The following is a 24986-nucleotide window of genomic DNA, read 5'->3' on the forward strand; positions in this document are numbered from 1 at the left end:
TACTCAGGCACTGTAGTCTATTTTAACCAGACAGGTCTGAACTGTTACACAACACTTCTGACAGCTCCATCAATCAATCATGTTTCTGATGGAGAAGCGGGTGATCTCGGACTTCACACATCTACCAAAGCTGAAAGTACATGAGAAGAGCCTGACAACCCAGACACCAATGGATGTGGTAAGACAGGTGTCAGTACAGCCATAGATCAAGACTATTGACATTAGACAAAGGGCACTGCAGAGCCCCTAAAATTCACTTTATTTGATGGCACCGCATAGTCAGGTGAAGGTCACAGTCTGCTGTCAGTTATCTGCCAAGGTCTGTTATACAAGGCTGTTCCAGTTGACATGGTGAATTCGACTCGATGATGGACAGGTGACAGTTCTGTTTCTCCCTTCTTATTTATATTTGATGACCTACAAGCAGCCTATTTAGTTGCTGTATCACAGCACATCACAGGGGGGTTCAGACCAACAGGAAAATACAAATCAAAAATCCCCTCAAAAAGGAACAACTGCTATTTAGTTCTCTTTGACATGTTTCCAGTGTTGTATGGTAATTTGAATTTGGACTGTGCAGCGTGAGCAACAGAGTAGATCTGTAATTGTTTATCTTGGTTTTCACTACACTATGTATTTTCCGTTATCATGCGAGCATCCTCAAATTCTCTGCAATGTTACTCACCAAAATTCACTGTAGATGAAAAACATCTTCATTGCCTGTTTATGCAAGTAAATGAGCAGCCGCAGCCTTTGACATAGCATTTTAGTTAGATCAATATTATTGGACATCCTACAGCTTAATCCCTCATCACAAACCATGAGACTATTCTACAGAATAATGAAACCTTAATCTGCCCAAATGGGAGAAGTGAGGGTCAGATCTCATCAAATGTACTGTGTGGTTAGAAATAAAGGTGTGTGGCACAGGGTAGTGCTAATGCCACGTGATAGACCAGACCTCTGGCTGACCAGCAAAGAGTTAAGGGTGTCTTTAGCTGCCCCTGGTCCTCCATCCGAGGGTCTGACAGAGGCCAGCTTGTCCACCCTGAAGGCTGAGCTCCCCAGGGATGGAGAAAATTGAATCCGCTCAGGCTGTGTAGACAGCTACACAAAGGCTAGGCATCCATCAGCAGGTGGCCCTATGCAGATAGCCCTGCTGTGGGGGCCTGGCTGTGGCAGGCTAAGACTCTCCTCAGGGGCTGAGAGCTCTCTCCCTCTGGTTCAGTCGCAGCAGAGCTGGAGGAACAGGACGGCATTTGCTAAGAGTGGCTCCTTTCAGAGGTGCAACAGATTACAATGGCCCCAACTCTGGGCTAAAGCAAACACCTATCACAACAATGAGCTCATTAGCGGGCAGATGTCTGCAGTGCTGCTCAACCATGCGTAGCACTCTCCCTGATTCCCTCCACCTCACCCCACTTTAACAGACTCGCTCGCTCTCTCTCTCTCTCTCTCTCTCTCTCTCTCTCTCTCTCTCTCTCTCTCTCTCTCTCTCTCTCATGAATCACACACACAATAACATTAATAAGAGGTTAAACTCTGCAATTTTTCCGGTTTCAGCACATTAGGAAAGCAATAATAGAGAATTTCTAGACTGAAGTGATAGTTAACAACATCTTTCAATCTCTTTTTATTTTTTTAATCGCTACTGTCAACACAAACCTGTGCCAGATTAATTTAATCATAATTTAGTCATTTAAGTAGCCCAATAACTTTATTTAATATTGCATTTTATGTGCACCCATTTAGTAACAATTTGATTGCTTTGGATATTAAATTATAATCTTTACATGAGGTGCACAAGACTTGAAATCTTTGTTCTCTTTTTTTATGCAACAGCTTAATATTGTTTAGCAGACTCCCAGAATCATGTAAACATTGGTACAAGAATGCATAGTTTGGAATTGAGACCAACCAGCTGGCACTCCTGCCTGGACACTGAACAAACCCCTGGGTCAGTGGTGCCATCCACTATGCTACATTTGATTTAATTGAATGTGCACGTAATAAAAAAAAAAATTAAAAAAATTCTTTTCGTTTTTTGGGGCACGTTGGTTTGCTTTAAAAAACAATTGCAATGAGTGACTATGATAAAAATAATTATTATATATTCACAGCAAATAATATATTGCCTGTCAATAAACGCCTATATAGCAATGCAAATATTAAAGTTCATTTCATACACTGTACATTATTATTGACTGAACCCTGAAATTAGGTGTAAAATAATAAGCCACTTGTAAGAAATATGTGCCAACTTACCAAAACAACTGTACATAGAAGTGACACAAAGCAGGACAGCTCTGGCTTCAGAATTCATGGAGCACCACTAAAAATGACACACAAAAAAGGAGTAAAAGAGAAGGCATACAATGATCAGCCAAATGATTAAAACCACTGTCCACTGAAGTTAATAACACTGATATTCCTCTTTCAATGGCACCTGTCAAGTGAGTTCTAGAATTCAGTGTGTCAGAAACAGACCTATGCGCATGGTAAGGGTCTAAGCAATGCTAACATAATGTTCTGGTCAGATTATGTTCAAAAAGGCAGGTTCTGGCATTCCCAGTGTGCAGTGGTTTTCACTGAGGCTTGTACAGACACCTACAGTAACCTTCTGCTGGTTCTCTGTTTATCTATCCTTGAACCACTGTTACTGCCTAATATATCTCAACCTATGACAGATACTATTGTCAGGGGATAATCAATGTTATTTACTTCACCTGTCAGTGGTTTTTATCTTGTGGCTGACAGGTGAATATAGGTCTCTTTGTACAGAAATGTATTATATATCTTAATTTCCAGGTATATAATTTGATTACCAAGCCTTTCACTTCCTTTCAAAGTGTCAAATAACCAGATGTGAGAGGCAAAATATTCTGCCTTCTTTTTTGGTGCATATAATCAATCAGTATTGCTTTCCCACAATGAATCTCTTGTAATACATGAAGACGACTTGGGACCAACAAAATGTTTTATATTTTAAAATACAGCATTAAATACTGTATAATATGGATATTCAGATTAGGACTACTGATAAATATAAGCATTGTACTTTTACAAGAGTATTAATTAGCTTTTTATAATCCATGACATACACAAGAGCACAGGCCATAGTGAATTTATGTTGTCTCAGCTTTTACAATGCAATCAAGTGAAAAAAGTGCACAATGTAAGTCGATGGCAAAAAAAAAAAAAAAAGAAAATGTGGAAAAAGGAAAGAAAAAAGTGTATACAGATAAAAACCGAAAGAAAATGAGTGGCTGCATGTGGGAACATGTCAGAGAGCCATCAATCTGAAATGCTGAAGCAAATCTGACTTCAGCAGTTTTAGCCTGAAGACTGTAAAGCTCAAAGACTCAAAGCATTTAGAAATTTGATAATTAAATCCAAATAAGACTAAGAAGATCAAGAAGTTGGCTTTGTCAAGCCAGCTTAATTAAAGCTAATGAGGCCTATCCTTTACTTTCCCCCACAAAAAAGACCGGTGCCTAATTATCAAATTAAAGAATGCTTCTTTCTTGCTAGAGAGAAAGCTTCCCTCTCATAAATGGAGCAATATTTCTGAAAGGCAAACACTGGTCTGGTCTGGGCAGGCGGGCAGGCGTTTCGAAAGTGATGGGGGTATTAATCATGTGTGAAGTTAGGCCCACTCCTGCTCCCTCCAGGCAGCTGGGTCTGGCCAATGCAGTGCAGGCCTGCTGCCCACAGGAAGTGCAGGGATTCCGAGCAGCAGCAAAACACCCGCTGGGGCTCCACACAACTTCCTCTCTCCTGCCCAATGAGTAGGGGCACAGGTCACAAACATTCCACCTGACACACAGCAGAGAAGGCCAACTACTACGGCAAAATAAGGTGAATTACATCATCACACAGCCGCACATCCCCAGCTCACATGAAGAGAGTTTCCCTAAAGCGGTATTATGCAGTATCACAAATACACATGTATAAGCATAATACAATGCAAAGCATATGATATTATTTTGGCAGAGTGAGATTTACATTAAAGCATTTATGTTATATAAGGATGCACCAATCCATACACAGTTTCAGTTCTAAAATGAAAACCCATTTGCCTCTTCAAATAACTGAAATATAACTAATTGCTAATTAGTCATGCATACTGATTGTTGTTATAAATATATTTTAAATAGAGTGTGAGTGCACTTGGCTGTAGTTATTTAGCTCAAACCTTTGTTTCCAAATATTATCATGTAATATTACAGTATATGAATCGTAATAAGTTGTTAATTGTAACCGTTATGCTAATATTGCTATATGCAATAGACAAGCATACAATACTAAGTTCAACTTGCACTAGTGCACAAAGTATATATAACTCAAATAGACAAAAATTAGGATGTTTAATTTTACATTACAATATCTATTGTTAATAAAGACGTATAATGATGTAATGCACTGGGACTGCATCTTTGCAGGCCCTGAAATTGTTTGTGCTTATTTAGGTTTCAGCCCGCTATAAAACCAGTAGGGTTTTGTCTCTAATTGCATCTCAGAGGATGCAGCATGGCAATTCAGACACGTCTTAACTTCACCTTGGATACAGAGACTTACAGATTCCAACACAAATAAACAAATCCCATGTTCGCATACGAGAGAAAGTGCTCTTCTGAGCATTCTCTTAAACAAAGCCATGTCTTTATTGGAGCACCCCACCTCACTGTGCTTGGTTAATCAAGCAGCATTGGTATTGTCTGTGCCACATGCCAGTGGTTTTGATCATGTTCAGATGAGTCTGTTTTGAGGCTTGAGAGGGAAGCCCTTTATAATCAGGGAAAATGCTGTTCAATCTGTCTCTGTGGGGCTTTAGTGAGATCATGTGTGGGTGTTTCGCCCGGGCCTGGGCCACTCAGCTCCTGTGTTGAACTACAGCTGCACCTACTGGTAGTACAAAAGTATGCTCGAATGAAAATTATATATATATATATATGCAGTTTATCTGTGAAAAATACAAAAGGAAGGGACTGACTACTGGAAGATGAACTGTAGTACATGTAACAAACAGTGTTGAACAGGCTCTGCAACATGTCTACAAAGACAATAAAAAATAAAATTGGTTTATTTGCCCACTGCCCACTCTACTCTCAATCAAAGCTGCCGAGACATCCACATGACAATTGTTTTCCCTCAGCCTTATTTCATCTTCTTCATAAGTACAGCTGCATCTTCCACTGCCACCAGTTTTACACTTTGAAACTGCGCCAAGGTCAGGGGTTAAAGACAAGATTATTTTCACACTCCTGCACCACCCCCTCCCTAATTCAGAGGAGTGCAGCAATTTTACAGGTGCAGGATGTCTCTGAAATGACTTAACTGCCTGAGCCCAGGCCTGTAGGGGCAGAGAAAATGGGGAGCTTAATTGTCCCTGGGCTCTTTGAGAGACTACCCAAATGAAACTTTATTATTGTATCTTTTTCTCCCACAGCTCTCCTGCTCGCACTGTTTTCTTAGTTCTAATGGGTACGGGTCACACAGAGCCCCAGTCTGTCCTATGACAGTAACCGTGTCTGTCACTGGCTTTCATTTGGCCTGGCAAGCCTGGTGGTTTGAAAAGCTGCCTGACACCTGTGACGTGGGCAGCAGTAATAGGAGCTGATGCCCACTTGTCAGCAGTGTGACATGCTAAGTGGTGTTGTCACAGATCAGGTGGGGAGTGTTATGCGAAACGATGCCTTCCATTTACTTGCCGATGACCTTCCAAAGTTCACTCTGTGCCACGGCCAACTAGATTAAATTTAATATCTCTTCGCGGGCTTTATTAACTCGGAATTATGTACTTTTACCTTCACTCGCTCACCTTAAAGTATAGTCTTGAGGTGAACCAAAAGTTTTGTGAAAGTTGCAAGTGTACATTTAAGAAGCTCGCCACAAACAGCAACATTTTAAATGTTCCTTTAGTGAATGCAAAACATGCAAATGCAGAGCTAGGCATGGGTTGTGCCTTTGGAAGTAAATGGGAATGCACTGGGACTGCTTGGTATGCATCTGTGAGATTCTGGGAGAATGGCAATAGCCTTCCTAGCGCTTGGGAGGGGGGCATAATTTTACAAGCGGATATTAAGAATGACAGTATTGTTTTGCTTTTTTCCTCTTTTGCAGCACCAAAAAAAAAAAAAAAAAAACACTGGGCATAAGGTACTTGTGATATTTCTGGATTTTCAACCGGGATACTCTGGTCTTCACAGATAATATCCTCAGGTTCTCATAGCAGTGAATGTATATTTCCAAGGCTTTCATAAAAAGGTAAACAAATGTAATTACAACTCTGTTGACACGCCTGTAGCATACACATACATTTACCAGAATCATAGATTCAGACAGGAAAAAAATAATATGGAAAAGTCAAATACAATTAAACCACTGTGGGTAAAGGTTTTACTTTGCCAAATGCCAAATAGAACAGGATCCTGTATGTTTACCAAACACCATCAACCTCCACAAATAGCGGCGATTGGCTGAAAGGCAAAGCTATGATATATTACATCTCATATCGAATCTGATTTATCTATCCATCAAATGTGAGTTTATGCTGATGATTTTAACCTGCTTAGCTTCAAGTGATCGCAAAAAAGTCACAAGTCCTCAAGATCGTGGCATTCCGAGAAGGAATAATTTCCATTTCCTGCTGTAACTCTACATTAGTCATACAGTATATTTATGTCTACTGCAAACTTATTTTCTCCTTTCTGTGGGATAGTCATAGTGATTTGTGAGAATCAGCTTTTATTCCTCCCTAGCGCTACGTAAATTAAGGGAAAGGTTTTACAGCTCTCAGATTTTCTCTCCACCCTTCAGGTGCACCATAAATTGACTCATTATATAAAAAACTTCACAGAAAAGCTGTCGTTTCACCTGATACTTTCATACAGATATAACCTTGAAGCAACATATGTTAAATGAAAAAAAGAAAAACAACTTAAAACCAGGGTTATTTTGCACAATAAAATAACATTGTGCCCTAAAGAAACTTTCAATGAATAAATCTTTTAAAAAAAAACCCTGAAGTACCTTCACACAAAGTTTTGATATTAAAAAACAGTAATGTTGTATTGTACCGGGCGGCACGGCGGCGCAGCAGATAGTGTCGCAGTCACACAGCTCCAGGAACCTGAAGGTTGTGGGTTCAAGTCCCACTCCGGGTGACTGTCTGTGAGGAGTGTGGTGTGTTCTCTCTGTGTCTGTGTGGGTTTCCTCCAGGTGACTGTCTGTGAGGAGTGTGGTGTGTTCTCTCTGTGTCTGTGTGTGTTTCCTCCAGGTGACTGTCTTTGAGGAGTTTGATGTGCTCTCCTTATGTTCCTGTGGGTTTCCTCCAGGTGCTCCGGTTTCTAATATCTGGTCTTTTGGCTATGGGTCTTTTACAATTTTTTCAATAATGTATTTGAATGGGCACTGCCTGCCCTTGATATTTATTTATTTATTCAGTTTAATGTTAAAAGGTATCCTGCATGTCTCTTCCATTTACAACATGCTTGTTGTGGTTATTGCTGTCTAAATAAGTCACTGAAAGTGCTACAGGTTTTCCCTCCTACTTTTCAGCTTGCATGGTGTTATATTGAATAACACAGAACTAAAGTAAAAAGTGTTGAGAAGTAAAAGAATCCCACAGTTTGAGATAAGTATTTAGTAAGTACCTATCCCAACACTGCCAACTAAAGATTTGTCCTTTGCCCAAGCTAAGAAACATAGAGAAGCTTTATTTTTAGAAGTCCTCAAATCCTTCTATTAGATTAGAGTGTGAGGGGGAAAAAAAACGCACATCTACTGCAGAACAGAGCACCCAAAGCAAACTTCAGAGCCACATAAAAAAGAATGTCCTTAAAGTAAGCTCTTATGAGGTTTTCTTGTAGAGGTCTGATCACTTTCGAGTCAGGCATCTTTCACTCGATGTGTAAGTTATTCCACTTGAGCTAGGGTAGTGGGAAAACAATTGTTCCTGACTGATTTTGCTCTAACCCCCTAATGAACCCCATGTGGACGGCATGCCTTTCAGCAAGTTGCAAATCTCCATGTTGCCCACTCTAGGCCTGATTAAAGCTACTCTCCTCACCTGCTCTTCATTACCACAAGCAGGAAAACCTAAAGTGAAATAAGTTAGCACCTGTATGTTCCAATTCTATGTGTTTTCTACATGTACATAACAGTTGTGTGTATTAGACTGACAGTTTTATAAATGACAGGGTTAGAAGCTGTTAGTATGGGGGGGGTGTTCTGCAACTCGGGAGAGTAGTAAGGACCTGAGCTGGAAAAAGAGCAGATACTTCCTGTGTAGCAGGTCATGAGGATGAATTATGGCTTTAGGAGGAGAGAGCCTGATTGTAATACTATAAAGTCTCACATGGATGCAGGCAGGACAACGCAACAATAACTTAACAAGGATTATACTTACATCCACAATTCACGAGTGCACTTTCAAGCATATATGGTGGCCTGATTTGATTTAATGCTTTAGACTAGGGTCAAATAAATTGTGCAACATTGTTAAAGAGTCCCTGTGAGGTAAACTGCAGGGTAGAGACATCTACCATCTAAGAGCCATTCCATCTCCTCTGTTAGCGAGTGGCTGCAGTGACCCGAGCCTGGTCTGATTTGAGGCCATTAACAAACGGAGCTCTGAGCAACATTTAACCAATTTGGCAAATTATCTTCAGGGCTGTGTTATAAGGCGTCCTCATTACACTCTGGGCAAAGAAGAAATAACGTGAGAGAGTTCCTGCGCCTATTTCCATATATTACAGCTCTGCATTCCCAGCTCTGAGTGGAGGAAGCACCTGTTTGGATCCCCCTGGCCTCTTTCCACCCAGCTGACCACTTTCATCCTTCTTCTACTTCAACAACAGGTGGTTTTCTTCAAGCGTTATGCTTTTGACCAGCCCCAGCCAGTGAAGGGGGTGAACTTGGTGGGCCGCTGGTCAACAGGAACCCCTGCTAAGGTCCTGGGACAGCACTGCTGACTAGGTGTTCAATACGATCACAATTTATTTACTGCACGGTGAGATACATTTATGCTTCCAGGTCCAACTCCAAACAAATTGGGCCAAGAGGAAGTTTTAAAAGAGATGTCTGTTCTGTCGACGGAGGGGTTAAAGTTAATTTAATCAGGCATGTGTACTCTGTGTAAAAACGGGGAACATCTGCATTCAGTGGCATGGACCCATTTGTTGCAATTTTGGGTCTCATTTCCATTTGCAAGAGAGATAACTGCTTACATATGGAAGCAATAGATAGAAGAGGTCAATGCAATTTCTTTCACTAGGGGAAAAACTCCTTACGTGGTAATCTCAGTTGGCAGAAGAAGAAACAAAGACATGGGTTTGGGTAGGCATGCCTTTCACTGCAGTAATGCCCTTACCAGCCTGAAGAAGCTCCAATTACACCTCTTATTATCAGAGACTTTCTCTGATGATAAGACATGCTCAGCCATAAAAAATAAAAAATAAAAAATTGTTTCAGTACTTTACAATCAAGACCCAAGCACAACCTCCTCAAAGAAAGCCATTAGAAAAGACTCAGTGTGCTTTATATTCTAACAGACTTTAAAAATAAAATTCATAATTAATGGGAATTCCTCCTATTCAAATTTTCTGCATTTCTCAAAACTGTTAATATTCAAATCTGATGAGTTTAACGTGTCTAGAAACCACAAATACTTTTTTACTCAAATACACAATTTGAGACATTACTTAAGATAAGATTTCTGCTTAAATGCATGTTTTAAAATTAATGTATGGTCGAGAGCTATGCTTTGTTCAAAATACAAAATATTCCCCAAAAATATTCCTATCAGCACCAAGGTGAAACTGTGATGCAGTTAGTATGTTCCTCAGCATTCAGCAAATTTACACTGACATCTCATTTTATGTATTATGGAGAAGTTGTAGAACAATATGCTATATGAAAAAAACAGGTATGCATTTTTTTTTATATTCTGGTCGACAGTTCATACATAATCAAATGTAAAATATATCCAACAATTCTGACAAAACGATGTTACAAGAGAACTGAATAAATGATAGAGAATGCCAGTCCTCTAAAAAACATGAAGTGAATGGCATCAATAATGTAAGACTTCATTTTCATCAAAGCCCAACCAAAATGTCATTATCTAGAAACATTACAGATCATTAGGCTTTAAATAAGGTCAGTAACGTACAGCTCTTGGAGGTGGTAATAAAATAAGGGTCTCAGAAATGCATAGCATACAGTGTTCCTCAGATTTCTATCTCTCTGATTTCCATGTAAAATTGTTCCATCTGTGCTCATACTTATAAAGAACCCCCCTAATAAGAAGTTAAACCTCCAGCTTAAAACTAGTATCAAAGTCACTGGAGAGCAATTACTCCGTAGCCTGACTAGTTAAAGAAAGACCAGAGGATTTTTTTCCCCTCTCAACATAATGCCACGGCATTGGAGAGTAATCTAATTGCGTGTCTTTTTTGTGATTATTTATGATTAGAAAGCGTTCGAAAATCTGGAGGAGATTTTTTAGGGAGTGTTTGATGCAGCTGCTTAAGTGAGTGATCCTTTCATATTAATTACAACTGGGTAGAGCAACTGTTCCTCTGATTTAGAGAGGCCTCTTATATGTAGAGACTTGGAACCTTAAAAAATTACTTTGAACCAAAATTTTATTCAGAAATATGATTTATGGAAAGGAAATAGGAGTAAAGGTCCCTGTGCTGTGATATATGAAGGGAACAATGAAAAAGGATGTTTAAGTTTTATATTAACATTACCAATACTAAATACGAAGCACTTGCAGCTGAACTCACCTCTTATGCCTGGGAACATTCCAAGTTACTCTGGTATGGATTACGTTCAGAACTCAAAGTCTACTACCTATTCATATACTTCAAAAAGTGTGTCCGAACAATCCCATTGGCTATGAGAAAGATAAATGCTTTCTCTCCCACTACCAAATGTGCTCAGATGGCCCTTATTCCTCTTGAAGTTGGGGTCAAGCTCTCATTTCCTGTGGCTGCTCTAAAGGAATGGAGCTGAGGGCTTCGGCAGTCCCCAGGGAGCCAAAGTAGCCCTCCAGGAGAACCCAGCAAGAAGCCTACACCGTCGACACCCAGAGGAGGCACGCAGACCACATCTAAGTCTATAAAGGACACAGTGTGCACAGTGAGAACTCATTAACTTGACCCACGTTTGTTTAACAGATACTCAACACTTTCATTTTTCTCATAACAACTCATTAATTAAGATTTGTGTGTCCTGAGTAATTAGGCTAGGTGTAGCAATGAATCACTACAAACATCAGTCTTGAGTTATTGATCTGATCTTAAACTCAGACGCACGTGGGGGAAAAAGGGTCCTTTTCTGAAATAGAGCAGTCTCAGTCTGCTGCTATTGTTCTGAAACACATGGACTATAAAGTAAGAATCCAGAAGTTTTACCACGTTGACTAGGTTTATCCTAATAGCTGGATATCATTTTGAGTCTAGCTGAGATATCTGCTTGTCATAGTATGACTAAGGTCAGAGTGATGTTGTCCAACATTAGCCAGACTAGTCAAGGTATATTTAAGCAGGTAAATTTAAACAATGTGATGCTTATATCAGTCCAATTATCCCTAAAACAGAGCTGCTGCTGCAAAAAAAACATTTACTTATTGGTTTCTGAAAAAACAATTAACACGATTTCATCAAAAGAAGAAATGGTTCAGATTTTGCAGAAACCAAAAGGTATACCTCATGTCAAATATTTTCTCTGCTACAGACAAATATTTAAGCTAGGATAATATATAAGGAGAAAAAGGGACGTTCAATAAAATTGCAGGAAACTCTTCTGTTTTTACTGGAACATAAATAGGCTTTTCTTTTTAACAGAGTTCTTGTAAAAACTCTTTGGTGAAGTCCAGTTTCTAACACTAACTAAATATGTTTTCCAGCTACTGTGTGCATGTAATTGTAGTTTGAGGAACCACACAAACAGAGCAAACAGAAACAAGGGAGGAAATGACTGCTTTCTGTTTGGCCTGGAGACAGAGAATGTAAAGTTTATTGGGGGTGATGAGTGGCATTAATGGTGATATGAGGTTGGTGGACCCAGCCATTTTATGGGGTTTAAGGTGGGTTTGGACTTGGGGTAACCCTTGTGTCACACTATACCTCCATTTATTAGCCTCATAACACACAGGTTTCTGTATGAGTGTGATGTAGGTCATTACCCTTAGAAAAATAGCTAAAGATAATATATACAGGGATATAAATACTAAATCAAATAATTGTTCTTGACATAATACGGAACACAAGAAATAACTATTCACATAAATATGTAAATACATTTTTTAAGTCATGAAAAAGCTGTCCTTACTCTAAGATGTTAAATCTGGTTCCAATATGAGAACCTTCCTGGCCCAGGTAGTAGCAATTATGTGAGCATAATCAGGCATCAGTACTATAGTTCATGATTTATAGCCTGTTTTCACATTAAACATGTCTGTGTAGAATGACACCAGGGCATTTTCTGCCAGATATTTGGCCTGTTATAATAAAATATACATTCTGTATCTTCCCTCAGAGGGTCTTCTGTAGAGAAGGAAATGCAATCAAAGAACAATAACAGTATTTTAAAAAGAAAAATACAGAAAAAAACAACACAGTAATAGGCACTTAGGCCAGACTAATGCTGAAATTTATATTTGAGTTCACACCAGAAATCTCCACTGCACATGGGTTCCACTTCCTCCTTGTTATTACCTATCAAAAGGTTCATAGCTTTTATGAAGTTCCGTACAAAGCATTGGAGAAAGGCAAAACTCGTTTAATGGCTTGCTAAGTCAATGCATGGCCCCACAAGATACATATAATTCCTTCAGAATGTGGTGGAATGTGAAACACATGTGCTTTGATGCCATTATTCCTTTTATTGTTAGTTTGTGTTAAATTAAGTCTTTGATTGCCTGGATCTGGGAGCCTTTCAAAATCCATTAAAATCTCCAATTGACAAGAAAGATGAAATATGCATTTTTAATATCCTCTCTATTTGCAATAAAAAGGGAATATATTAAAACTGTTTAGGGTTGTAGATCATGTGTGAAGAAGAAGCTTCCTTTGTAAGGTAAACTGATTTTCTATCTATCTATCTATCTATCTATCTACCTATCTATCTATCTATATATAAAGGGTTTCAGTATTGTTTCAGGAATATCAGGAACCATTTCAGGTCAACAGATTATAATATACTTATTGTATAGTACAACAGAGCACACAGAATAAAAGTACTTATACTATAGGTGCAAAACCAAAGACTAGTTTATATCAAGCCTGAATAAATTTGTTCCAAAGAATTAAATAAAAGGCATCTTTTGACTAAGTCTAATGAATATACATGCTCATGACATCAATGCTGTCTATTATGATTATAATCAAAACAAACACTGAAAACACAAGCCAACTCAACAGCTTTTATTACTTACTGCAGCAGATGCAGCAACGCCTTTGCAGCTAATTTCACGTGTGCAGGGTGAGATTCTGTAACACAGCAATAATTCATTGTTGCACTTAAGAGTTGGGGGGCCTACTCAAAACTTGTCTGCCTGAAGCAGACAAAACTTAGTGTTGCATTTCATTCCTCTGCTCCTATGAGAACCCATTCAAACTGGCAGTTTGGTCGTGTGCAATAATGCATCGACCCTTAGCCCTCCTGGGTTGGATTTATTTTAATTCTCTAATCCTCTAATGGTGGCTCCTCGCTGCACACTTTCAGTGCATGAGTGACAAGGGTGACGCTGCAGCCTCCTGTAAGGGGCAGGAGAGAAGTCACAGAGCCACTAAGTGGCATTTGACTCCTTTAAGCTGCAAGCCAAGGACTAGAGAGAGAGAAGCCGGGAGCCCAAACAGTCAAAACATTCACCCCAAAAAGTGCAGCACTCAAGGAGAACTCGCCTAATGGGGAAATTATTTATGAACTATTTGCAGTGCACCTGAAAATACCTCCAGTGGAATTATGTTTGGCAACCTGAACTGCTTTGAAGTCAATGGAGTGGCAATAAAAATTAGGCCTTCATTAAAGAACTGCGCCTTTCAAACAGAACTGGCCGCTGCTCGGAGGGTCAGGAACAACTACGGCGCGCCTGGCCCTGGCAGCAGGGCACACATGGAAGCAATTTGCCTGATTCTCGGCTGTTTTTATGATTTTCTCTCCCCCTGCTCTCTCTGCGCTGCACTCCTTTTATGTCGCATTTAGGAAATTAACACTAACCGACAAATTACTTTGTAAATAAAGGAGTATAAGTTAGAATGTTGAAACCAGGACTTGCCTAGGGGCGAGTGCTTGCGGAGCAACAAAGGGATCCTTGATAGCTGTTTAGATATGCCAGCCCAGAGCCAGGCTTTATTTTATCAACTGCACATAATTTTTCAATTGAATTTAATGTAAGGCATTTACTTCCCTTGTGTGTAGCACTTGTGCAACATGTCCACTCTCACTGGGAAAGTGGTGGACTTTCGGGAAAAAAAAATCTTTTAGTGATTGCAGGGGTCACTTATAAAAGGCTTTGCATTTTGGCCAGCAACAAATGATTCTCATTCACAAAAAAAAAAAAAAGTAGGGGAGGTGGGGAGCCTTAAATTAACCACTGTAATCTGTAGAAACCAGACGCTCCAAACTCTAAGGGATAGTGATCTAGAGAGATCTAAGCTAATTACTTAATCACTTACATTTGTAAATCGTATTATTGTAAAAGAAATTACTGTACTGATTACATTACCGATATTTATCTCCTAATAGCACTGATTAAGTAGTGATGATAATCTGTCATTCTGAAGGCTGATATTAACGGCATCAATCTCTCAGAACAATAAACATCCAATATGAAAGAAAACTTTTGTCTGTTCTCCAGCCAGATGGTGCGCTTTAGAAAGGAATGTGCAATATTCTTAACAGCGCAGCCACAATTTTGATGATGGGAACCAAAAATGTTGACTTTATTAATTGAGTTGTTTTGGCCCATTAACCCTTTGTCAGGCACCTACATCAAATTAGGGATGAGAACAAACATGGTTTTGTCTTTGGACTTAAGTGCAAACAGCTCTTGACCATTTCTACCCCCCTTTATTTTAAGGATATAGACATTGTGTGCTGAAGCATTAACACCAACAATTCTCTTATGCACAATTTAAGAATAAAAACTGTAGCCTACTGAGACTTGTGGTAAAAGTAGTGTTGCGAAGCCCAGCAAAAGTCTTTGTGTTTATCAGGAAATAATGTGCTGTTCTCTTAAACTGAAACCTTAATTGTAATGGCTCTCTACCAAGTTTAGAATAAAAACAATAATCTGAAATAAAGCCGGTTTCTTTTCGTTCTAAGTAAGTGGTAACCTTGGACAAATAAATACAGCAAAACTACATTTGGGACATTTACACCAGAATTAGTATTTGCTGCAAGATTTTCTGAATTCCATCTCAAACATGATGCTTCAGCTAAACACTTTGAAGGTGATTCAAAAGTAGAGAAGTCTGTGAAGCTATTCTCCAGTGTTGGCGCTAATGCTACAGAACCTAGTATAAATTATGCATCAGAAATATGTATATGTATTGACTTTAATAAGAGATATTTCATACATGCCAGTCATTGTACCTGCACCAGAGTCACTGGGGGGTATCCTCACACTAGACACACGCTTCCTCCCTCACACAGCCTTGCCATGAGCTACCATGAGCACCAGCTCCCAGAAAGCCTAGGGAAAAGCAATGAAAGGAGGATAATTAAAATAATAATAAAATCAGTCCTTGTTTGGGACTCAGGTGGTGCAGATAGTTCCTTGAATTTGCATTTGATTTAGTGCAGAGATATTTGCAGGGACTGTGGAGGTGTGTCTGCTTGCGTTACATATTCCACCTTGGTTGTGCTCCCTAATCAAGTCAACATTGACAGTCTGCAGTTCGTCTCTTATCATCTCTTTGACGTTCCATTGAGAATGTGCAGAATAGCTGAAGATAGAAGGAAAAAGGCGAAGGGAAGGAAAAAATTCCCTTCCCAGACTGCTGATATAGCAACACCATGAACAGTTCACCGTCAAAGCCCTTACTGCCAAAACAGTGTTACAGCAGTTCTAGGATTAACTCTTGAATTTACCCTCCGAGAGCTTGGAATGGTAAAATACAGGATTCAGTGGATCGTGTACTAATCAAGTCTTTGCTGAGCCAAATCTGGCAAGACAGTTGCAGCCATTCCTGACTGAATTATCAACCCTTTGTTAGGTCCCCGTGTCCTGAACATTGTATTAGGCAGTTTACAGTCCTTCAGCCAGCCTAAGAAGTACTGGCAGAATGTAAAACACCTGTTGAGGGTAAAGCCTCGCTGGCACAAGCTGTCAAAACTCAATAAATTTGTGCCCCACTAGCTAAGCTGCAGCCATGTGGTACATGTCTTTCTGAGGTTTAAAAAAACTTGCTCACTGAGTGCCTCATTGTGCTGAAATTTCTTTAGAAAATTGGTGATGCTATGAAACATAACTGACCTCACCCTTTTGACATTCACAAACCATTTTGTCAACTCTTCCTATGAATGTGAGTTCAAAGTGTAAAGCGAGTGTTAAAAGTAACTAAGGGGTAAAATAAATTACAGATTAATAACACAACTTACAATGAAAATATATAATCAGGTTTTGGGCAACATTAAGTCTTATTTTTCATCTGTCTTGGATCAGAATTGGGATTTCTAATGAGAGATTAATATGAATATGCTTAAATGACTGAGATTTAAACTTAATGAGTAGCAGTGGCAACAAGTCTTAAAGCCATGAGTAGAGATTGGGTCCAGGCTTGTATTTCATGACCGTGCAGACCTCTAGAAGAGACATACATATTGGTTGACTGAAGACTAAAACCACAAGCTTATGGACAAAATCCTTAGTTTTCAGTGATGAAAGATAAATGTTAAACAGGGGGAGCTCTTAAGATGACAAAAGGGAAAACATAAAGGCAGCTGCAAAAGCTTTCTGTTTATTACAGAGATACCAGCGAGGGAAAATGGATCGCAAGTGTGAGGGGGACTGATAGACGGATAGCAACAAGGAGGGGGGAAGATCACCACCACGACCTAACAATGTGATGAGTGAGGCCAAGTCTTTTGAAGCAGCACTCATGCAAGGTCACTTGGCATCTGGCACCGAAATGAAAACATGGCTCATGCCTTCACTGTAGGAAAAGTCCTGATGTACGGCGTAAACGTGTAAGGAGTGGACAGACTGTGCCATTGCAGGGTCTAATTGAGAAAACAGCTGTGAAATGACATCAGCCACAAGCTCTGCGTTCTCACTCGGTCAGAATTCTGCTCTTAAAAGGTTCCATCAGTACCTCGACAGAGCGCCGCAGAACGGCACATTTCATCTCTGCTGTTGCACAGACGGCCAGCTGCTGAGGTTCACACAAAAAGAGCCACGGTACGGGTCACTGGTGAGATGCTGTCATAAGTGACTCATTGTCCTGCCTCCTGTCAGTGTTACTGAAGTGTAGATTACACACTGACACAAAAGCCCTCCTAACCATGTCTGCCTGCAGTCGATCTTTATCAAAGAAAGAAATAAAATGCAAATTATCTGAGAAACAATCCATTTTGAAGAGTTCCCATTTTGCAAGGTGTGACACCTGGAAAAAAAAGTGCTTCGGAAACATAACTATGAAGTTCCAGCTGACCTTTGTCCGGAAGCTCGACAGTGAATATTCATGAGCTGTGCTTTAGACGTCCTGAAAAGTCCAAAACTTGAATTTCTAAAAACTACCATTAAACACACTGAAATCCTCTGTGTAGAAGCCAAGACTTAGCACTTTAGCAGTACCAACATAAAACCATTTCCCCAAAACCAGTTTTCTGTCCAAGTATCTTTCCACTGTGACACCGAGGGACCAATTGAGAATGAAATCTATTTACACAGCTCACTAGAATATACTGAAGACAAAGCACACATCGCCTGGAGTGAGCAAATCACCAGGGTAGAGGAGAATGGAAGGAAAAAAGGCAAAACAGTGCTACAAAGGAGCTTAGCGCACTTAGCATGTCCTTATTACTTCTAGCACTGCAGCTGCTGTTGAAAGAATGAAATGCATTATTTGAACGGGTTTTGACTGATTGTGGGTCTGGGGTATTCTGACGAAACACAGTGACACACAAAAGCTGAAAGACTGCATTTATATTACACCCGCCTGAAAAATCAATTCCTCAGCAGCACGTCAACTCTTCCTGAACTTACTCTGTCTGTGGTCTGTACTCCTCTTGTACACAGCAGCCTTTCCTCCGTCTACAGTGAAGGAAAAATCAAGACAATCTAATGAGGCTGCAGCTTATAAACTGAACTCCAAATAGTACACAGTGAAACAAGGAGGACGTTCTAGATGCTTCACTAACATTAATACCCAATCTAATCATTGATTCAACTATAAAACCTCATATATGTTCATTGAAATGATTCCAAATAGCATTCCCATTTATCTTAAGAGTGTCTCTTCTTGAATATGCAATTAGTTCCTGCCTCTAACTCCTTCTTCACTGGCCAGCAGATTGAAAGCCACACCCCATGACGAGAGAATTAGCTGCTCTGGTTTACGACATAACAAATCCTAACTGTTCGACTTCTAATATTTGAGACAGTCTTTGGAACAAGTGCATATGATCCGACATAGAGCTAACTGGAGGTCTTTAAAATAAAAAGTGAAAGAACATTTTTGAAAAACAAAGCCTCCTGGGTTTTGAGATTTTTAAGCATCACTTTGAAAACAAAAGTCTGAGGCATTTTGAGTACTTCAATACTTGTTGATTCATAATTATGACCACTTTTTATTTATTTTCTTTTTTTTTTTAAAGCAGGTTTTCATTCCTCTTCCTCCATATCAGGGTCACAGTATGTCCAGGGCCTAAGTGGAATCACAAGTACTCAGCAAGGACAGGGCGACCATCCATCTCAGAATTCTGATTAATGACAAATAATTTTCCACATTTATACATTCCTATTTCTCACTGGAATGCTTCAAAGATGCTAGGAGACAGATATGCTCTAAAATTATGTAAGATATAGAGACAGACAACAATATGTCATGTATTCTTTGTTTAATACCATGTTCCACAGTTGAGTAAATGTCCCTTTCTTTATTTCTTTGGACGTTATCATCTTTAGAATGGTCAAAAGGATAACCAAAAGGATGCTCTGTAGGTTTGCTGGTGTCTGAAAGGTTTAAAAGACAAACAAATACTCATAAATCATCACTGTACAATCAAAAACAAGTCTCCCAAAATAGCAACTGTACAGGAGAAGGAAAAAAACATCTTAAATATAAATGTAAATCAATGTAAAAACATTTTGGAGCATTTTATTGCACCGTTGTTCTTTTTTTTTTTTTTTACACAATGTAAAGGACAGCTGCTGTGTTCAAATGATGTTGTAAGCTAAAATAGACAAAAATGGAGATACATGTTTTTGATTGGACAGCGATATTTAACTTATTAGGGCAAGTCTTAGCAATTTGTAAGAATTTATTCTCTTGGAAATGACCCTGAGTGTGTATTTTTTTAATTGCAGTAATATTTAAATAAACACGAGTGTGAGAATAGAGCCTCTCCCGGCTCAGCACCACAGAAATTTCACTATGTAATTTTAAAAGGCGAGCAGAAAGCACTGCCCCTTTCTCCACCTCCTACTTAGATTCAGGACAGTGCTGTAAAAATGAATTATAATCTGCAACAGTAAGGCAAGACTACGAGCAATAATACTAATCTCTCTTTAAGTCAAATAGAATTTTCCAAATCAACAGAAAAAAAAACACAATTATTTTATAGCCTTAGTCTGTACGTGTTGCATGGAAAGCCCGATCTGCAATTTCTCATACAAATCGCATACTCATATTTATGAGATACTAAATCGCAATTATGAAACGTAGGCAACATTTTTCAAGATAAAGGCTTCCGTAGTGCAGGGCATTGGTGATGTATATTTTGCAAACGTGTTATTTAAATAAAATAAATAAAGTTAAAAACAATAATAAAGATTAAAAAAAACATAATTTTGAAGATATTGTTAGCCTACCATTTGACAGAGCATTAATAGATTCACTCGGATTTCCTCGGTTCCTGTAGGTAAACATTAGCGTTTTAATGATTCCTCCTCTTTGTTACATTCGAGCCCAATGCTGAAGAGGGCCAAGCTCGGTTTATACTCGTCTACAGCTGTTATTATTCGCACGTACCATGTTTGTTTATCTCTGTCTCCTGCTCTTTCTCCTGGAGACTGAAAGACTTTGATTATCTATGAATGGGCTCTGAGCGCTGAGGACAGGCGTTATAGTCGCGCTTCAGTGTCGCGCAGGACTCTGCTGACGATGCGAGAGCTTGGGCGAGCGGTTTGGGCGTTTGACGCTATATTTTGTGCAGTATACTCCGAAACAACAGGCGGCAGTATACTACATAACCAGTGGAAATGGATGGAGTAATTGGGAGCGCGGCGCGAGCAGTGAGCACCAAGTTACAAACATTTAGAGGTGCACGACCACGCGCCGCCGCTATTGCGTCACTTTTGGCGCGCGCACCCTCGCGCGGTGTTCAGTGCGTCGAGTATAAACCTAGCTTACTTTGCTTGAGAAGAGCACAACATAACGAGAGTGTGGATTCGTTCTCTGCTCAGGACACCTGTACTCTTTATATCTCTGTATCTTTATATATAAATTAGTCTGTTGCTATATTAATATTTAACATGTTGGATAGTGCACATTAAATTGCATAAAAATCATGCACATATAAAACCTAGAGCAAGTTACAGCTATAAAATGATGCATACAATAAACATTATGTTGCATAGCATTGTGAAGTGAACGCTTAATTTAAATATTAGAACAGGAGAGTTAGTAACTGGAACATAAATACCAGGAATAACGTTATGACTTTGATTGAATTGCATGCTGATTGAGCACAGAGCCAAATCCTGTTCAGTCACACATCACACTCATGGAGACAGAACCACAGAGGAACCTATCGGACAAGCACCTTATACGTATTATAAATGTATTTGTTTTTGCTGTTCCAGCTTAAACGTGAACTCTTACAAACATACTCACTCACTCGCATGAAATAAATCCACCACAAGGGGCATTATATCCCAAATACTTACCAACACATTTAGTGTCTGCTCCACAAGGGGGTGCTAATGGGCTTCACATCAAAGATGCTTTGAAAAGAACGTTAAATCATCACCTCTTAGGGCTATAAATCAGGGTTGTGGTCACATGAAGGATCTATTGAATACTTTATATTTATGTTGTAATGTGAAATAAATTTAAAAGGCATGTTTATGTGATACAAGAGGAATTCACAATGCGCATTGATAAGTTGGATAAGATAAATAATGTAAATAGCAAGTTAAACTTAACTGTAATATGTAAGTACGATAGCCAGTGTCCTTCACTCGACAGTGTTTAGCCAGTTTTTGCTCTGTCTTTGTCTGACCATGTTCATAGTTTGTCTCCCTGTCAGCGTCTCCAGTCCATCATTACTATCATGTCAAATGTCAATAGTGAATCTGTCTCTTCTCCAAGACAATATTTAATTAATATTTTTCTGCATTATTTCATGACCCCACCCCCACCCCTCCACCATCTCAGAAAGCTTCAGATTTAATGCAAAGTCTCAGACCAGTTTTATCTAGAGCTGACAATTTAGCAAATGGTCTGCCCTGAACCACTTTGATCTTGTGAAAGTTTGGGGAATTTCGGGTGCGAGGCAGCTACATGCCCACCATATCCCTGCTTCATTAGCCGACCTTTAGCTGCTTCATAACAATTAGGCTTGTCAAGCTGCTGCACTCTGACCAGGAATAAACCTGACTAATGATTTGCTAAAGAGACCTGACAGGGTGTTACAGTGAGCAGTAATTGAATTTAAGCTCTAACAAGCCTTTGAACAAGTGAAAGAAATATTTTATAAGCTTGATGCAATTTGGTGGAGCAGATAATGAATTGTAATGAATATTCCCTTCTGATTTTTGTGTCCTCTATTATTGTCGCTATTCCAAACGTAGTAACAAGCAGGGAAACACATCCAGACACAGACATTAGCCATCAGACATTAGCCCTCATTTTTCTGTCTTCCACTCTCCCACTTTCTCACTCTTTCTCTTTCTGGTATGATGCTTGGTTATAGAGAGATGCCATTTGTGTTTTTTAATATTCAGTACCAATTGTTTCCCAACTGTTTTAACAAGCTTGAAGTGACCCACGAAGGCAGGCCCTGTGCACTGTGTGCAGAGAGGCCAAAGACATCCATATTGTTAATGCTATGCTTAGCATAACCCCTCTAACTAGGATGTGTTTGTGTAAGCAACTATATCATCCTACATTTAGTTGGAGGCCAAGCATGATTTAATTTATCATACAAACGGCAAGCATGCATAGATTAAAATGCTTCTAAGTGCACAAACATAATTAAATTTCATGTAAGCACATTAATAGGGCCCTCATTAAAAACAAACACTACACAGATGACCACTTCAGGCACAAACAGTGTACTACTAATGTTGCACTTATTGTTCTTATTAGGGAATCTTAATCTTTTAGTATAAAGAGTCTGGTAGAGATGAAACCGAGAGGCAAAAGGTTTTTTTTTTTTTTTAAAGGTTTTTTTTGGGCCGATTTGCTTAAAAAGTAGACATCAAAAGATACAGATCACATTATAGCGATCACTTATAAAGAAAGTTAGATCACAAAAAGTGTCACAGGCCTGGTAAATTAGCAGACAAAATGATGAATTGGATAAAATTGGATTGAAGAAGAGGAAGAGGGAGGAAAAAAAAACAATCAAATATTAAAAGAGGCTGCACTTTTCACTGTGACATCAAGGATACAGTAAGTAATCACCAAACAGGAGCGCCATCATTTCTTCCATTTAGTGTAAAAGTAATAAAAGGCATGTCAGAGTCTCCTGTGTGATAGAGGACGCTGGCCATTCATTATGCACTGGACTCCATGCGATTCACCAGACTAATAGGGACAATCTTTAGGCAAATATGGTCATTAAGATAATGAGAGAAATGATAATAAGGCATATTTTGCTTATTTGTTTTCTTTTCGCCTTATTTACAGTGATGAACAAAAGAGAGCCATTAGATTATAGCCCCTCTTTGAATTAACTTGTGGAGCAGAGGGTCTATAGCATGTGCTTTGAATTCACAAAGCGTGAATCGAAATGTGATTAAACTTTTGAAATTAGGTCCTCGTCTGAGGGAGTAAGTTCATGGATATACTTTTCTCAGCTCTTTGGCTGTGATCACTGGAGAGGGTTTAACTTCTTATAAATGAGTTACCGGTTCTTTATTTTATCATGTAGTACATTAGACTTCAGTGAGACCACTAAGTATTGTGTAGCCTCTGCTGCTACAATGCTGGGCGAGCTCTCTTTATTGTGCATAATAGAGTATTTACTACTTTAAACTGAGCTGAACTTTTTGTAATATATATATTTCCATTTGTTTGAAAGCTGGAGTCTCAACCATTTTTTGGTCCATAGGCACCGTGCTGAGAAGTATTCAAGGGACTGTGAAATCTCAAAATATAATCTTATAATTATAATTATATTCTTATAATAATTATAATCTTATAATCTTAAGTATTATGTACAATATTTCTGAAGTGTTTTGCTGTCTTTGGTTAAACAACAGAAAACCCACCGACTCAAAATTAACTTTTAAAATACAACACAGGGCAGCTGCTGATATCTAAGAATAAATAATTTTTTTTTAAACACTGGAGCACCATGGACAGGGGATGTTCACAGGGCACATTTACAAATTCTGTGGAGCACTGCACACCGCATCTTAGGAAAGCTAGCTTTGGCTTTTCCCCACATCCAGCTCTGTACAGCATTCAACATTCAACAAGTTTCACCACAACCTGAAAAAAGATTTCTACACATAAGCTTGAGGACATCTGGATCAATGCCAGTGGGTATGTACACAGTCTCCCATCACTGGGCTGAGATTTAGAGAGTTTGCTTTCTATCTGTGATCAGATGGAGTAGCTATTGTGATCAAAGTTTATTCTTCCCACATCTGAACCATGCTTTGATTACAAAAGTCATATTGCTTCTTTCCAGCCACAGACTGTGTTGTTCATTGTGTATTGATTTGCTGTAATTTGAATGCCCCTTCACCCCCTCCAGGTTGTGTTCCTGCCTTGCGCCCAATGATTCATAGGCACTGGACCCACCGCAACCCTGAACTGGATAAGCGGTTACACACAACGAATGAATGAATTTAAAAAATGTTGCATTGATTGCAAAATTTGCATGTGTTAATGTCAAATATATCCTGGTTCAAGCCTTGCCCTGAACCACTGTTTGTAAGGAGTTTTGTGTGCTCTCTCTGTGTTTGCATGGGTTTCTTCTGTGTGAGTGCACTAGTCATCTTTCCACAGTCCAAATCCAGAGATGGGGAGTTGAGTTTGAGACTCAAGTCGCACTTAAGTCGCTCAGTGATTTCAGACTCGACTTGAGACTCGCCTTCAGATGACTCGGACTCGACTTGGACTCATGAACAATCTTTGTATAATGTAATTTATTATTATTACTATCATTAGTTTCTTAATGTATACATTTTGTGTATGTCTGATGAACTGCATTCAGTTCACTTCCTGCCAACAAAGCCAGATTTCAGCGCTGTCCACAGAGTAAATTTCAAACGCTGCTGACTTTCTGTACAAATCTTAGCTACTTTTTATAGCAGATTCTCGCCAGGTGGCAGAACCTGCTACAAAACAACCATGAGCGGGACACACGGCTCTCTCCGTGGCTCCTGTGCTCCCAGAGATGGAGAACACTCATCGGAATGAGCTGTGAATGTGAATGCCAAAAGACATGTTTGCAGAACGTTCTTTCCTGACGTTATGACTGTGTATTTTACAGATACCTGTACATAATGAGTTAATAGCTGTTTTGCTTTTATGCCTGCAGATAGATATTTGAAAATATTTTTGTAAATG

At 39.2% G+C, this 24986-nt stretch overlaps 1 long non-coding RNA gene across 1 annotated transcript; it reads right to left on the reverse strand.

Annotated features, from left to right (window-relative positions):
• Nucleotides 1–262: 262 nt before the first annotated feature.
• Nucleotides 263–20383, reverse strand: LOC136664243 (uncharacterized). Its single transcript, XR_010795095.1, has 6 exons — nt 20051–20383; nt 19085–19192; nt 18224–18271; nt 15610–15709; nt 2266–2332; nt 263–1239 (listed from the first exon to the last, which is right to left on the reverse strand). It is a non-coding gene; the product is annotated as an uncharacterized lncRNA (long non-coding RNA).
• Nucleotides 20384–24986: the final 4603 nt, after the last annotated feature.

This window comes from Hoplias malabaricus, chromosome 12 (genome assembly GCF_029633855.1).
Source record: "Hoplias malabaricus isolate fHopMal1 chromosome 12, fHopMal1.hap1, whole genome shotgun sequence".
NCBI lineage: Eukaryota > Metazoa > Chordata > Actinopteri > Characiformes > Erythrinidae > Hoplias > Hoplias malabaricus.